Source organism: Chiloscyllium punctatum, chromosome 22 (assembly GCF_047496795.1).
Source record: "Chiloscyllium punctatum isolate Juve2018m chromosome 22, sChiPun1.3, whole genome shotgun sequence".
Lineage (NCBI taxonomy): Eukaryota > Metazoa > Chordata > Chondrichthyes > Orectolobiformes > Hemiscylliidae > Chiloscyllium > Chiloscyllium punctatum.
Genome location: NC_092760.1, coordinates 14,026,106 through 14,042,588, shown reverse-complemented (window position 1 = coordinate 14,042,588; position 16,483 = coordinate 14,026,106). Strand labels below are relative to the sequence as shown.

The 16,483-nt window shown below is 43.5% G+C and overlaps 1 protein-coding gene across 1 annotated transcript in view; it reads left to right on the top strand.

The window, feature by feature from the left end:
• Nucleotides 1-16,483, top strand: part of trim44 (tripartite motif containing 44) — a 120,127-nt gene that overhangs the window by 78,488 nt on the left and 25,156 nt on the right. The window lies entirely within an intron of this gene.

The following is a 16,483-nucleotide window of genomic DNA, read 5'->3' as shown; positions in this document are numbered from 1 at the left end:
GTGAGAAGAGATTGAGAAAGGGACAGTGAGAAGGGAGAATGAGAAGAGATTGAAGAGTGAGAAGAGATTGAGAAAGGGACAGTGAGAAGGGAGAATGAGAAGAGATTGAAGAGTGAGAAGAGATTGAGAAAGGGACAGTGGGAGGGAGAATGAGAAGAGATTGAAGAGTGAGAAGAGATTGAGAAAGGGACAGTGAGAAGGGAGAATGAGAAGAGATTGAAGAGTGAGAAGAGATTGAGAAAGGGACAGTGGGAGGGAGAATGAGAAGAGATTGAAGAGTGAGAAGAGACTGAGAAAGGGACAGTGAGAAGGGAGAATGAGAAGAGATTGAGAAAGGGACAGTGGGAGGGAGAATGAGAAGAGATTGAGAAAGGGACAGTGGGAGGGAGAATGAGAAGAGATTGAAGAGTGAGAAGAGATTGAGAAAGGGACAGTGGGAGGGAGAACAGAGAGAAATGGATAGTGAAGAGTGAGATGTGAGAGTAATGATAGAAAGAAGTAAGGTGGTTCTACAGGAATTGAGATGGGAGAACCCCAGTGTCCATATGTGGGTCAGTTTTAGCGGAGCAATTCAACAGATGTTCAAGTTACAGCTGGCTGGGTCACTGTGTGTAATTGTGACAGTAATTGTATTCAGTAATAACAATTTATTTAGTGCCTCAGACAAGGTAAAACATCAAGATGTTTTTCAGGAAAGCAGCATACATTGAATGTATAGTTGTGTGAAAAACATGCTTGCAGCAAGAACCCTTACATAGTGAGCACGGATCAAAATGAGAGATGTGCTTTCTATATTTTCAATACAGTTGTCAAAATGTTTATTTGCCAGTATTAGAGTCACAGAGACAAAATAAATTCTTAGGAGCCGTCTTTCATTATAGTCTTGGTTGGAGAAAATTGCCAGCAATATTTATTGCCCCCAGTAGCTTTTCAAGTTTTTACAATGACTTCTGGCCAAACAGACAGGAAGGTCAATCCCTATGTGTACTGTGTTAATTGAAAAATCTGTCAGAGGTACAGTACTTGTCTTATATTGATCTTCGTGTGGCTGCATTAGATTGAGTTGATAGAGGGAGGAGCTGGCCTGTGATACTGCTTTTTATCATTTAGGTTTGGACAAAATTCAATTGTCCACCCCTACATGGTGCAACAGATGAACATTACATTGCTCATTCTCAAATGCTTGTATGTCCTACACCAGTTGAACCCAGGGGGTGATGTAGAATCTGCATGCAAATTTTAAAAAGAATGATACATTTTAATATGATTGTAAAATAAGATTCATCAGCAGAATTAGAAATGGAGCCAGTTATGTCAAGTGAGACATTTTTGCTTAAACAATGAAGAGCATTTAGAAATTAACAAGATATTTGTAAAGGGCGATTGAAAGGGGCAAAATAAAGATGTGCCTTGAGTATGACAGAAATGATTAAAAAGTGCCTGAGCAGTAAATCTGACATTGTAGAGGATGGAGTGATAACTGTACAAAGTGCGGGATGGAGAGACACTGCTTCTATCGTACTGATTAGTATTCTGCTCAGTCCAGGTACCTTGGTTACAATAGCACATCATTTTCTCACTCTTGAGTTTTGAATTACACTTCTAAATACATTAGAGAGAGTTCATTTTTACTACCTATGTAATGGTCTGAGAGTGGTGTTAATTCCTCTCTAATTAGGCTATTAAAGGTCAGGGTAGATTCCTATGTTAAAGGGGATTGTTTTTCTGACCATTACTTATTAAATCAGATGAATTTTAAGAGCTGGGAGGCTGTCAAATTGATCACACTAGGTGCCAGAAGAGAAATTAACTACTTCAGATCCTTTCTCCAATGAAAGCTGTTCTCCCACCCTTCCTGAGCCTCTGAGAAAAGATTAAGCCCTCAAGATATCGTTGATGTGTAAGCATCTCTGCCAGAGTCAGACTGGCCCTTTAGCTGACCATTTCTGTCTCTTCCGTCAATATTCACAGCTGCAGATGAGGTCATCTGGCATTGCCTCCAGGTCAAGGACTGCGCCAGCAATGAGCCAAGTGGCCCCATCAATAGTTTTGTTTTGTGTGAAGAGTGCTTGTGTACTTTAATTTAACAGTAATATGCATGCTTTTTATTCAGCTCATGCAGTCTCTTCTAATAATTCTGATCACATGTTGGATTTAGATGGAGAAGGCTATTCAGCCCATCTCCAAAACCCTATCCAGACCAAAGACCTATATTTTCCTCATCTTCACCCACTGTCTTTGCTAATCCTGTACAACAGTTGCATTCATTCTAGTGCCACCTTTTAGTTACTGGTACAGGAACAGAGGAAGAGAAAATTCAATTAAATTCCTTTATTTGCATGGAAATAAATGTCTTCCTTTGAAGTAAAGCACCCTTGTCACATGAGAGGCATTACCAAACTTTAGGAGAATGTCAGGGAAATGTGGACAGAATCAAGATAGGAGGTGAAGCAATAAGGAGAATATGAAAATAATTGGGTAGGTCAGTGGTTAGCATTGCTGCCTCACAATGTCAGGGACGCATGTTCACTTCCAGCCTCTGGTGACTATGTGGACTTTGCACATTCTCCCCATGTCTGCGTGGGTTTCCTCCAGGTGCTCAGTTTTTCTCCCACAGTCCCAAGATGTGCAGGTTAGGTGGATTGGCCATACTGAAATTGTAGTGTTCAGGGATGTGTAGGTGAGGTGGATTAGCTATGGTAAATGTGGGGTTACAGGATACAGTAGGGGATGCTGTGGACTTGATGGGCCAAATGGCCTGTTTCTGCACCATAGGGGTTCTATGATTTAAGAATTGCTTATCAAGTTGAGAAGTTGGGAATAAAAGAAAAAGAGTTACATCGATATAATATCCTTCATGACTTCAGGACACTCCACTTCAAGAGATTGCCATTGGCTGTAAAATCACTGTTTATGAGGTGCCACAATACAGAAAGGTCCTTAAAACAGCAAGGAGGTAACATCTAGTTAATTTGTGTTAGGGCTGTTGTTTGCAGGACTCTAGAAAGAACAATCCTGTTCTTTGAATAATGCTACTGGATCTACTAAAAGCACTTGAGATAACAGACAGAGGCTTGGATTTTCCTCACCTGAAAGACCAACTAAATTTGTGTCTCCCAACATTGAGCAAATCTGTGTGGTAGAACAAAGAGTGAAGCATATGGGACCACTTTTTTATGCTTTCCCTGCAGTCCCCCTGCCTACCACTTCTACCAGCCCGGAAATATGGCAGGTTGCAATTTGATACTCACTTAAAATGACATGCTTGCTATTTAAATACCTGTTGAATATTCACATTTCTGTGTCATTGCTGTTTTCATCAAGGTGAATGGGTTCCTGAAGGGTATGGAAGTTTTACCACCTAAGTCAATTTGTGAACCATAGACAAAGCCAACTACAAGGAGTTGGAAACCTGTTGTCAGGTTTTAAGTTTAATAGCTCTTGCCATACTGAACCATCATGAAATAATGGTGTTTGATAACTTAACTATGTTTTCAGTACAATAGGATTCCATCCTTAAAGATAAGAGACCAGCACTGTGTAAAAGTTCAGATACACTTGAGTCCTCTCTCAAGTTAATAAAGTCTCTATCTGCATTCTGCAGTGTGGATAATTTGACGTCAGTATACATATAGGAACCGTGTCGTTTGATCTTCACATCGATTTAATTTACTTATCTGTTGAGCTTTTGAGACACTCTTCCAATCTGCACTAAGTACATATATTTTGCGACATGTAATTCTTATGCCTTTTTCATGAACTGTAGAAAATAGCCAGCCATTCCAAAATCCCTGACATTCTCAAAAGAAACAATAAACACAGACGTGAAAGGCTTGTTGAAGAAACCTTTAATCTTCCAAACATCTTATAATCTTATCCAAATGTGCAGAAAGGCATTGAAAAGCAACTTCAAAGGAAGACACATACTATAAGTTAATAAAGTCAATCAAGCGAAGCTGACAGTCCCATTCAGGTTGGGTAAACAACGAGTGTTGGCTGAATGCAGTATAGTCCGTCTTGGAGATCAACTATAATGGTACCATTTGGCAGGCTAGCAGTCTGGCCATTTGTTTAGGCTGCCTCTGTTAGTATAGCGGTGAGGTGTGAGGGTTAGAACATATGACAACCGTGACTAAAACGGGGCCAATGACTCAATATATGGAGGCAAGCCTTTTCAGTTAGCAGCCTCACCATCCCACCACCATTTAATCTACCATGGGAGGTGGCATACCAGACCCCAGCCCGCAGCTGACTCCCAGAGACTAAACAGGTTTATAGAGACTGAACAGGAAAGTTGGGTTAAGGCCAAGATAAGATCAGCCCTGATCATATCAAGTGGGAGGATGGCAGGACTTGGGGTGCTAACTTGCCAATCCTGCCCCTAGCTCTTATAATCTACAATGCCAACTAAATAGGTTCCCTGGTGGAAGGTGATGCGACTTCACATTCTTAAACTGAAGACAGATATCTGACTCAGCACTTCTGACAGTTCAGCACTCCCTCAATCTACATCAATGTGCCAGCCTAGCTTTCAGAGTCATGACCATCTTCATATCTATATTATCAGTGATCAACCCTTTAACGCAAGGAGTATCAGGAATAAAAGTGATGAACTTAGAGCATGGATCAGTACCTGGTGCTATGATGTTGTGGCCATAACAGAGACCTGGGTTTCAGGGGCAGGAATGGTTGCTGGATGTTCCAGGGTTTAGAGCATTTAAAAAGAATGGGGCGGCGGGGGGAGGTGGTGGGGGGGGGAGGGGGGAGGAGGGGGTGTAGCACTACTAATCAGAGAGGGGATCACAGCTACAGAAGCTTCCATTGTCGAGGAAGATCTGCCGACCGAGTCAGTATGGGTGGAAATTAGGAACAGCAAGGGAGCAGTCACCTCTTTAGGGGTTTACTACAGGCCCCCCAATAGCAGCAGGGAGGTGGAAGAAAGCATCGGTCGGCAGATTTTGAAAAAATGTGGATGTAGTTGGGTTGTTGTAATGGGTGACTTTAACTTTCCCAATATCGATTGGAACCTCCTTCGAGCAGAATATTTGAATGGAACTGTTTTTGTAAGGTGTGTTCAGGAGGGTTTCCTAACTCAGTACGTTCACAGGCCGATGAGGGGAGAGGCCATTCTAGACTTAGTGCTTGGAAACGAGCCAGGGCAGGTATCAGATCTTGTGGTGGGAGAGCATTTTGGTGATAGTGACCATAACTGCCTCACATTCTACATAGCTATGGAAAGGAGAGGATTAGGCAAAACGGGAGGATATTTAATGGAGAAGAGGAAACTATGATGTGATTAGACATGAGTTAGGAAACATGGATTGGGAGCAATTATTCCATGGTAAAGGCACTATAGACATGTGGAGACTGTTTAAGGAACAGTTGTTGCGGGTGATGAATAAATATGTCCCTCTGAGACAGGCAAGAAGGGGTAAGATAAAGGAACCTTGGATGACGAGAGCGGTGGAGCTTCTCGTCAAAAGGAAGAAGGTAGCTTACATAAGGTGGAGGAAGCTAGGGTCAAGCTCAGCTCTAGAGGATTACAGGCAGGTGAGGAAGGAGCTCAAAAATGGTCTGAGGAGAGCCAGGAGGGGACACGAGAAAGGCTTGGCAGAACGGATTAGGGAGAACACAAAAGCATTTTACACTTATGTGAGGAATAAGAGAATGGTCAAAGAAAGAGTAGGGTCGATCAGGGATAGCATAGGAAACTTGTGCGTGGAGACTGAGGAGGTAGGGGAAGCCCTAAATGAGTTTTTTGCTTCTATCTTTACAAAAGAAACGAACTTTGTAGAGAATGAAACCTTTGAAGAGCAGGTGTGCATGCTGGAATGGATAGAGATAGAGGAAGCTAATGTGCTGAAAATTTTGTCAAACATTAAGATTGACTAGTTGCCAGGCCCAGACCAGATTTGTCCTCAGCTGTTTTGGGAAACGAGAAATGCAATTGCTTCGCCACTTGCGAAGATCTTTGCATCCTCGCTCTCCACTGGAGTCGTACCTGAGGACTGGAGAGAGGCAAATGTAATTAAATTAGATTAGATTACTTACAGTGTGGAAACAGGCCCTTCGGCCCAACAAGTCCACACCACCCCGCCAAAGCGCAACCCACCCATACCCCTATATTTACCCCTTACCTAACACTACAGGCAATTTAGCATGGCCAATTCACCTGACCTGCACATCTTTGGACTGTGGGAGGAAACCCACGCAGACACGGGGAGAACGTGCAAACTCCACACAGTCAGTCACCTGAGGTGGGAATTGAACCCGGGTCTCTGGCGCTGTGAGGCAGCAGTGCTAACCACTGTGCCACCGTGCCACTCTCTTCAAGAAAGGAAATAGGGAAATCCCCAGCAATTACAGACCAGTAAGTCTCACATCTGACGTCTGCAAGGTGTTAGAAAGGATTCTGAGGGATAGGATTTATCTGGAAGAGCATGGCTTGATTAAATGCAGTCAACTCGGCTTTGTGAGGGGCAGGTCACAAACCTTATCGAGTTCTTGGAGGATGTGACTAGAAAAGTTGATGAGGGTCGAGCTGTGGATGTGGTGTATATGGACTTCAGCAAGGCATTTGATAAGGTGGGCTCATTCAGAAGGTCTGGAGGAATGAGATACAGGGGAACTTAGCTGTCTGGATACAGAATTGGCTGGCTAACAGAAGACAGCGAGTGGTAGTAGAAGGAAAATATTCTGCCTGGAAGTCAGTGGTGAGTGGTGTTCCACAGGGCTCTGTCCTTGGGCCTCTACTGTTTGTAATTTTTATTAATGACTTGGATGAGGGGATTGAAGGATGGGTCAGCAAGTTTGCAGACGACACAAAGGTTGGAAGTGTCGTTCACAATATAGAGGGCTGTTGTAGGCTGCAGCGGGACATTGACAGGATGCAAAGATGGGCTGAGAGGTGGCAGATCGAGTTCAACCTGGATAAATGCAAGGTGATACATTTTCAAAGGTCGAATTTGAAAGCTGAGTACAGGATTAAGATTAGGATTCTTGGCAGTGTGGAGGAACAGAGGGATCTTGGGGTGCAGGTACATAGATCCCTTAAAATGGCCACCTGAGTGGGCAGGGTTGTTAAGAAAGCATATGGTGTTTTGGCTTTCATTAACAGGGGGACTGAGTTTAAGAGTCGTGAGATCTTGTTGCAGCTCTATAAAACTTTGGTTAGACTGCACTTGGAATACTGCATCCAGTTCTGATCACCCTATTATAGGAAAGATGCGGATGCTTTGGAGAGGGTTCAGAGGAGGTTTTCCAGGATGCTGCCTGGACTGGAGGGCTTATCTTACGAAGAGAGATTAACTGAGCTCGGACTTTTTTCATTGGAGAAAAGGAGGAGGAGAGGGGACTTAAATTGAGGTATACAAGATAATGAGAGGCATAGATAGAGTCGATAGCGAGAGACTATTTCCCAGGGCAGAAATAGCTAACACGAGGGGTCATAGTTTTAAGCTGGTTGGAGGAAAGTATAGAGGGGATGTCAGAGGCAGGTTCTTTACACAGAGAGTTGTGAGAGCATGGAATGCGTTGCCAGCAGCAGTTGTGGAAGCAAGGTCAATGGGGACATTTAAGAGACTGCTGGACATGCATATGGTCACAGAAATTTGAGGGTGCATACATGAGGATCGATGGTGGGCACAACATCATGGGCTGAAGGGCCTGTTCTGTGCTGTACTGTTCTGTGTTCTATGTGACCCTTGATTCTGGGCAATAGAAAATGTGGCATGAGGAGGAAAAGTACTGGACAACAGGGCCTGGAGTGAGCTTTTATCATCCATGCATGTCCAGGCTAGGAATTGTGCCTGCTGGGTTAAGGAAGATTGTATTAGCAGAGTTGACATCCAATGGAATCCACGAGAGAGCTCAGTCTGTTCAGCTGATGAGAAATATTCGAGAGTTACAAAATGTGTCAAATTGGAGGCCAACCTAAAGTGACATGATCGCAGAACCAACTTTAATGTTGGTTCATGACCTAAGGGGAGGTCTAGAAAAGGTGTAGGGGCTAATGGGATTAAGCTGTCCTTTTAAAAGGAGCTCTGTGTGTCCTCTTGCATTTGATACAGGCATTATAGTTAGCCCCAGTATGTTGGACTCAGGGAATGGCGTAAGCAGCAGCAGAAGTAATTTACATATTGGAGGGTAAAAGATCAAAGGCTCCACCTGAAGAATGTGCATTAGGTTCCATCACCCCGTTTCCACATAGATTTTGCTGCTCCCTTACCCAAACATTTGTAGAAACATCATAGAAAGTGTAGGCCTGAATGTGAAAGCAGTGACTGAGAAAAAAGCTTAAACAGCAGAGATTGTGAAAGGGGTGAGTGGGAGATGCAAGCAAGACATACGCTGCGGTATTTAATGTAGATGATGGGAATTTCTCGCAGTGGCTGGAGGGCCAGTGAGAGTTTCACATTGCCTCCTTTCAGGAAGGCTTTCCAAATGAAGTAACAGTCAAGCACTGAAGTGGCCAACTTGAGGAATTCCCTGACTCCAGGCCATTGGGGATAGATGCCCCATCTCACCAAGAGCTGCTGACCAAATAGAGGCCAACATTGCATTACTTAGCAATGTATTTAGGAATGCTGAGAGCAGCCAGTAATGCATCCAAGCCCAAGATCACTGAGGAACCCAGGCCACAAGTGAGTGACAATGGGGTGCGGTTTATAGGGGTAGGAAATTGGCATCAGCGGCAAGGGTTTGCTCAGAGCACAACCTCTCCCTCCTTCTGATGCTGGCAGTGTTCAGTCAAGCACTGAGGGCCTTTGAACATTAACTACACACACACATATATATATAATAAAAACCCCGGTAACCCCTTGTCCCCATCCAATCACCCAACACCGGAAGCCTGCAAGTAAACTACCTATAGATTTACATTTTCCCACATGGTGATTCCCAGGACCCCATCAGTGATGAAACAAGGCCTGTCTGCAGAGGACTGGAAAGCTGCCCACAAGCTTCTCTGCCGTGCAGAGCCTGAAGGTTCCTTCACCAGCACCCTACCACTCGATTAAATGCTTTCCTGCTACCAAATCCATCTCTTGAGAAGATATTAAATGCCTTTCGCAGAGAGAAAAAGCAAAATAGTTTACAAGGGGCCTGTGAATCACAGAGACACAAACAGATGTGGAAAGGCCAAAAGACATAAAAGGGAGAGGAACTTGAAATATTTGTGCTAGACACATAGAAAACCAACACATAGGTACAGTGGGTAACCAGGAAGACGAATGGAATGTTGGCCCTTATTTCAAGGGGATTGGAGTATAAGAGTGGGAAAGACTTACTAAAACTGTACAAGTTGCTGGTGAGACCACATCTGGAGTACAATGTGCAGTTCTGGTCCTTTTATTTAAGGAAATATATTATTTCATTGGAGGTAGTTCAGAGAAGGTTTTACTAGGATGATCCCTGGTCTGGAGGGATTGTGTTCTGAGCAAAGGCGAAACAGGTTGGCCATCTACTCACTGGAGTTTAGAAGAATTGGAGGGGATCTCGTTGAAACATTTCAGATTCTTAAGTAACTTGACTGAGTAAACGCTGAGAGGATGTTTCCTCTCTCAGGATGGGAGTGTCCAGCACCAGAGGGCATTATCTCAGAATAAAGGGGCACCAATTTAAGATTGAGATGAGAAGGAATTCCTTCTTTCAGTGGGTTGAGTGTCTTTGCAACTCCTTGCCACAAAGAGCTGTGGGGGCGGAGTCCTTGTGGAATTTAAAGCTGCGATAGATTTTTCATTAGTCAGGGATTTGGGAGTTATGGGGAAAGGACAGGCAAGTGAACGTGAGGAATTTTGGATCAGCTATGATCCAATTGATTGGTGAGGTGGGCTCAAGGTGCCAAATGGTCTACTCCTTCTTCCTATTGCTTACAATCTTATGATGTTACAGAGCTCATTCGGGGGAGAAAGTTTTAGAGATGGTCAAAGCAAGAGAGAAAAACAGGAAGAGATATGCTAACTAATTCAGTGGTTTATCCAGTTTGTCCTAAAAGCAAAACTAAAACACCTCGCATTAATTCATATGTAATACAGTTCAGTCAGGCATTTAAATCCCTTCACATTTGAACAGTACAATGAGCAAATATAAAAAGTCTCCAGTGTGTTAGCTGTGAAATAGAAGCTGTTATTGAGGTCTGAACATTTAACCAATCTGTTACACATTTTGTTGTTGTAAACACAGGCAAGATATTATAAATGACACAAGTTGAATAGCTGCATAGAGAATTCAGTCTTCCCTCAAGCCAGATTTGCGATAGAAAGAAGACTCCAATATGCTATTAGCATACTGAATGAGATTGACCTGCTGCACTTTTCCAGCAACACATTTTCAGCTCTGATCTCCAGCATCTGCAGTCCTCACTTTCTCCTGCTGAATGGGATTTGCCTACCTCCACATTAGCCAGGGGCCTCCAGAAGATACACTGCTGAGTTCTCAATGTATCCCTGGAGAAAAATCTTTTGAGACTTGACCAAAGTTTGGATTGTCATTTTCTTTGAATGTTTATCTCTTCCTAATATAAAAATGCTGAAAATGGGGGGGAAAGGTCAGTTGACAGTCAAGCATCATCCAATCAGATAAAGTCTTCTTACCTTCTGGTTGCTAGAGGAAGGTAGCATGTCACAAGGATGGATGTTTTAGCTAATAAATGGCTAGAGTGTGGGAGCAAATGATGAAATGTTTAGGAATACATTTACGCGCACACAGCACCATCTGTCATACCAAATCATATTTCTATTTGCCTGTACCATATTTCCTTGAAGCAGTGTGGAACTCAGATCAAACACTTCCCAAAAGAGGGGGGATGTAAGTGAATCAATATTGCTTTCCTCACATCTCCAAACACTTGCATGCAGTAATCATATACTAGGGTTAGGATGAACACAGGATGAGCTTATTCAAGCTTGTGTCACCTCTCAAACTCTCACTGCATCTATCTGTTGCTTTATGGCTTTGTATCTTCCTCACTTTCAAACATTTACCCACATTTTTCCTGCAAATGGCCTCTGCTGTGCTCTGTATGAACAATCTTCTCCTAACACACACATACTGATCATTTTAAACTGTTGATTTTCTTGTCATTGATGTCCTAACTGGAAGTTTTTAGCCTTTCACTGTCAAAAAACTCTTTTTAATTTTAAAAAAATTAGTCTCCTTATAGCCTACACTGTTTTTGTGGAAATAGTTCCAGTATAAGAGTCTCTCTTCATGACAATAATTGACAAACGAAACAATAGTGCAAGTGGTTCTGTCATTCCAGGGATGATGCAACAGTTTAAGAGCTGGTGGAGAAAAAGTCAGAGGCATGTCATATCCTGACAAGATCGAACAGGAATGGAGCAAAACATCAATGGAGCTGAAATCCCTTTGCCTGTTAGCAGCACTGACAACTATCATCCAATGATTAAAGTGACATAGTTAAAATGAGAATTCAAGTGTGTTCAATATCATGACGAGGGCCATCAAGCTGATTACTTTTGTCAAATATAGGTCCCATATTTCCACATAACCATTGAAATATTTATTGTGAGTATAGCTGTGTAGAACACTGCATGAGACTACTTTCTATCATACCAATCAAACTACTTGTTAGCAATCACCTGTAATTGATTGCCACTCGAGTCAAATCCTAAAGGAATATTGGAGTAATTATTTGATGCTTTTATCATGTTCAGACAGCCTACAAACCTGCCTTTAATACAGAAGTAAAAAATAGAATGTCATCACTGAGATCCGTGTCATCCTTAGTCAGCCTGGCTTCAAACACACTGGGCCAATTATTCAAACCACTTTAACCACTGGATGACATTGTCAGTTCTGCTGGTGGGCAAATGGTCTGTGGTCCCATCAAAAGTTTTGCTCTGTTTCTGTTTGATCTTGTCAGCATAGTTCAGACCACTGCAGGATTTCTGATGAGTGACTTGTGGTGGATTATTCATCTCAAGGGCTTTGGTAATTTTCAGAGAAAAGCAGAACGAATCCTTTCCTTCCTTCAACTTTGGGGAGTAGTACATTGCACTGGTCGAGCCGCAGGTGAATAATGCTGTCTTTGGTGGTGATCACTGCACTTTTCCATCACTGCGAGTGTGACAGTTTCCCAGACAGGAGAGAGCTATCAATCGCATGAAGAATCTCAGGATGATATGCTCAGTTAAACCTGTGATCTGTTGTCTGGTCGAAAGAGTATTTTCACATTTTTCTGTTTGAGTTTCAAAGCTCGAGAATTGGCTTTTTTTTTGCAGTTATTTGTTCACTGAGCACAAAAACGGGGTTGGTTTCACCAATTCATTGGCAGTAAGCACAATACCTAGTTCCATAAAGACAAGTTAATTACATAATGGTTGCACTCAATTAGCAAAATGTTTACTGTGTTCACTGACCAAACAGCCTGTTTGAAGATGGATACTGGTTTGTACAGACACTGATGTTTCCATTTGATATCTTATTAGAGACAACACGCTGTTTAACAGTCAGCTTACTCTCTTCAATGGTACTCACTCAGTACCAGTCACCCCAGGGAAATGGGTCAGATCAGAGCTTCTCCAGAATTACTCATCCAGCACCAGTCTCCCAGGAGGATGGGGCAAATGTTTTGGAATGCCCCTTACATAACACACATACCTCAACAGTACTCTTAGCTGTGATTCAAACCTGTTAAAAAGAATTGTGAAGGAGCACAGTTTCCCCTCACCTTTCAGAATGGATGGATGTACCAGATGGAGAATGTGTGCAAATTACTGCAGTGTGTCTCTGGAGCAACGTAACTCTGTGCTGACAGTTATGGGAGTATAGTATAGTATAGACTTACTATGTTAACCCATTGCCATCTGATTTAAACTTTTCAAGGTACCAAGGATGCACTACACAGTTAGCGATGTCTCTTTTAGAGGAGATGTTAAGTCGTCTTTCTGAGCTGAAAGTGAAAGATTCCATAGCAGTAGTCTGAAGAATTGCAGGGAAGTGCTCTACTCACAGTTATTGTATTATTGTAAGCCTAGTATTAAAGGTTTACCAGGATGCTGCCTGGACTGGAGGGCTTGTCTTCGGAAGAGAGGTTGACTAAGCACCAATATTTATCCTAAAAATGATAAATTATCTATTTGTTGTTGCACTGTTGTTGTGGGAGCTTGCTGTGCACATATTAGCTGCTCTGTTTGCAAATTCTCAACAGTAATCATATTTTAAAAAGTATTCATTGGTTGTCAAGCTCTTTGGGATATTCTGAGTCCTGAAAGATGCCATAGAGGTTTGTGTCGTTTGTCCAGGATAGACAGCCACATCACAGGAGGAGAGAAATAAAGACAAGAGTAGCAGCGATGACTAAAGTAGGGCTAAGTGCAGCAGGATTGCACTATGCTGAAGAGAATATGTAGGCTCATGTTAGATTGTTCAGCACTTATCAGAAGAGGTCAATGTTCCCTGCAAAAACTGTTACAAGGACTCTTTCCTCATACTCAATTACAGGCATTGTGTGGTGCTTGTATGAACTTGTAATAAGTGCTTCTAATGGCAGCTTGATACCAGATATCTTGTCAGAAACATTGCGAAATTCAGCAGCAGTGATTTCAGGTACTCTGAATTCAGCCAGGGCATCTTTGTTAATGCTCTACATTCAGAACATAGAACATAGAAAAGTACAGCACAGAACAGGCCTTTTGGCCAACAATGTTGTGCTGAGGATTAATCCTAATGTAAAATAAAATAACTTAACCTGCGCACCCTTCAATTCACTGCTATCCATGTCCATGTCCAGCAATCACTTAAATGTCCCGAATGACTTTGCTTCCACCACCACTGCTGGCAACGCATTCCATGCATTCACAACTCTCTACGCAAAGAACCTTCCTCTGATGTCCCCTCTATACCTTCCCCCTAATATCTTAAAACTATGACCCCTCATGCCAGTCAATTCTGCCCTGGGGAAACGACTCTATCTATTCCTCTCATTATCTTGTATACCTTGATCAGGTCACCTCTCTTCCTCCTCTCCAGAGAGAAAAGTCCGAGCTTAGTCAACCTCTCTTCCAAAGACAAGCCCTCCAGTCCAGGCAGCATCCTGGTAAACCTTTAATACTAGACCCCATAATACAGTAACTGTGAGTATATAGACCTCCCCGCCTCTCTACCTTTAACTTCCTTCCAGGCTCTCTTTAAAGCTTATCTCACCTATCCGAACCTCTCCTTCACTGACGGTGTCAGTTTTTGTCTGATTTATGCTCCAGTGAAGTGCTATGGGGTGATTTACTGCACTAAAAAAGGACAACTTGGGGTGGCTGCCCTGTCCTGTTGCCACTGCGGTGAAATGTTCAGAAAAGATACCTGTGTCCATCTGTTTGCCATAAATGCCATTTACTTAACTGACTTAGGATTCTGAAGGTCGGTCCAGGCTCCTGTCTGGATTTTCTCACAGGGAAAATGAAAACACTGCTTCCAATACACACTTCTGTCATTTCAGGTTTCTTGAATCTGCACTCAGCTGGTTGAGTAGCATCTACTGAGTGGAAAACAGAGTTATCATTTCAGACAAAATGTCACCCAAGCTGAAAAGTTAACTCTGTTCCCCATTCCACAAATGCTGTCCAGCCTGCTGAGTACTTCCAGCATTTTCTGTTTTTATTGCTGACACACTCTGACTGGACAGCTTGTTTCTGCTCCATAATTTCTGTGTTTCAAAACCAACCTTGAGATAGTGAAGTGTTGGCCTGGATTTTCCGATGGCCAGACAGTTGTTATTCCAGTCATTACCCTATGGAATTCCCATTGGAGCAGACTCCAAAGGAATTGCCTGGCAATGGACAATTCACCTACATTTGGAACCTTCTGAAAGTCTTAACTTCATCAGAACTCTCTGATTTAAATAAAGTAAAATAGAAGCTCAGAAAAATTAGACTATTATTTACATAGTCTAACTCCCAGGTAATTGTTAAACTGATGCCATTCTTAGTCAAAAAATGTGGCACTGGAAAAGTACAGCAGGTTGGGCAACATCCGAGGTGCAGGAGAATCGATGTTTCGGGTGGGGTTGAAGTAGCTGGGAAGGCAATAGGTAGATGGAGGTGGATGTTTAATAGTGATAGGTTGGTAGGGAGGGTGGAGTGGATAGGTGGGAAGGAAGATGGTCAGGTCGGACAGGTCAAAAGGGCAGTGCCGAGTTGGAGGGTTGGATCTGAGATGAACTGGGGGAAGGGGAGATGAGGAAACTAGTGAAGTCGATGTTGACGCTGTGTGGTTGGAGGGTCCCAAGGCGGAAGATGAAGCATTCTTCCTCCAGGCATTGGGTACCTTGACCTGTCCTACTTGTCCATCTTCCTTCCCAACTATCCGCTCCATTCTTCGCTCCAACCTATCACCATCATCCACCACCTGCAACAGCCTATCACCTTCCCAGCTACCTCACCTCCACCCTCCTTTTATTTCGCAGCCCCCATCCCCCTCCCACGTTTCTATGAAGGGCTTATGCCAGAACCATCGATTCTCCTGCTCCTCGGATGCTGCCTGACTTGCTGTGCTTTTCTAGCATCACACTTTTGGACTCTGATCTCCAGCATCTGCAGTCCTCATTTTCTCCTGATGCCATTGTTAGCTCACACAGTCCCAACAGCATTCTTCCCAAAGATTACTGAGAACCCCCAGACCCTACCCAGAAATCCCACTGACCCTGTCCCACCAACACCCTCCTTCCCCCACCACTGGTTCCTCACTCCTGGACCCAACTCCCCCTTGCCCCGTCAAGTCGCGCCACAATCCTCACAACGTGATCCCCAATTGTCCCTGCCAGATCTTGTTTCAGATGTAGAAAGCCCCCTTCCTTACTTACCCCACTCTGGATCTGACCCAATCCATCATTCACTCTGGATCTATATTCCTTCACCCTGGGGATCTGAACCCTTACCCCACTCCAGACTTGCTCCCCCTTCCCCTGCCCCTCTTTTCCCCCACTCTAGACCCGGTCTGTCTGCACCTCTGCCCAGGTCACAGCCTATCCCTTCACCATCTCTAGACCTCCAGTCTGTGACTCTGCATACCCCTCTCCTGGCATACCCTAATCACTACCTCACTTACCAAGCCCCTGTCACGTTACTCCTTGAAATTCTATCCACCTGGCACTCTATACCCCACCCAATAGCATCCTACCCCTGGCATCCTGCCTCCTGCCCATGAGCAACTGTCAAAGGAGCAACTATCAAAGTGACTGTGAGGAGTTTTAAATGTCCTGTCATCCTATCCACCTGTCACTCCACCCCTCTGTTACCAATCCCTCCCCACAACTGGCATCCTGCTTACCTGACATTCTATACCATATCTGGCACACGAACCTCACCCTTCACCTTATGCAGCTGTCAAGGGGACTGTCAGGTCTTTGAAATGTCTGACTGCGGAGCTGACTGCTGTGAAAAAAGGGGATGGTTTGCCTTCCCCTGACAGCTCGATGCTGCAAACAAACAGTCAGAATGGAATACGGCTCTACACTTCTGGGGGAGCC